Genomic DNA, 1,238 nt, shown 5'->3' on the forward strand with positions numbered 1-1,238 from the left:
CACACTGCTGCTGGCTTGCCTGAGATTGTGTTTATAGATATGCAAGCTGGTTTAGGGGAGCCACTCAAGACTGGACACAACATTGTCCTACGTCTGGTATGAACAATTACATTCTGAGACGATAAGAAAATCGCAGGTTGAACTATTTACACACTAAGTCGTAAGTGTCGGTGCCAAATAACACTCTTGCTAATTTGATGAGAGGTCATAATCATCATTCCCTTCTTACTGTACAGTATTCTTGACGATGTTAATGTCTGTCACTATTGTACTTCACGCCGTCACACATATTTTACAGTCCTACTCTGGCCGTACCCTCGGTGACAGATGTACAGGCAATGATGATGGTTATCTGTCCACAAGTATCACTTGGATGAGCGTACGCGTAAGCGACACGAGGCGGGTGGTTGTTGATGATGCGGAAGCCGAATGGTCTGTGTGTACGCTCGTCACGTACACACAGATATCTGTTACCAGTCCTTCTTGACACTTGTAATAGTATAACACTGTTCATAGAAGTAAACTTACAGTTCACAATTCTGACTTCTGCGGACGTGCGCGTAACCATCGCGACGCGGCTGATTGTTAATGACGCGGAAAAGCGATGACCGAACGCATGTTCTCACGTTCGCTACAAGTCACTGGCACTTGATTGCTTGCTCTCCTTTGTGGTGAACTATTTTACTGATTCACATTAGTTTCATTCTGGGAGGCCGAACACGACGCAGATGATTGATGTTGTTTAGATTAGATTAGATTTACTTTCATTCCAATTGATCCGTAGTGAGGAGGTCCTCCAGGATGTGGAACATGTCAGAAAAACGACAATACATGACAAATATTTACAACTAAAGCAACTAAGCTAATGTACCATTCCACAGGTCCCAAGTGGAATGATCGTCATTTTTTAATGAACACTAAGAGTCATTTTACAAATACTAATGCACTGAATTTAAAATAAAAAAGTTTTTTATTTATTTATAAGGTAATACAACTACTGTAATACTTATTTACAATGAACACATTACTGCACTGAAATGGTGCAGAAGTTAGATTATACTAACACACACACACACACACACACAGACACACAAATTTTCAATGAACACATTACTGCACTGAAATTGTGCAGAAGTTATGTTGTACTTATATACAAATCAGTTGGTTTTACTGAGAAATTCATCAATGGAGTAGAAGGAGTTGGCCACCAATAAATCCTTTAGGCTTCTCTTAAACTG

The sequence above is a fragment of the Schistocerca nitens genome, chromosome 2 (assembly GCF_023898315.1).
Source record: "Schistocerca nitens isolate TAMUIC-IGC-003100 chromosome 2, iqSchNite1.1, whole genome shotgun sequence".
Classification (NCBI taxonomy): Eukaryota; Metazoa; Arthropoda; class Insecta; order Orthoptera; family Acrididae; genus Schistocerca; species Schistocerca nitens.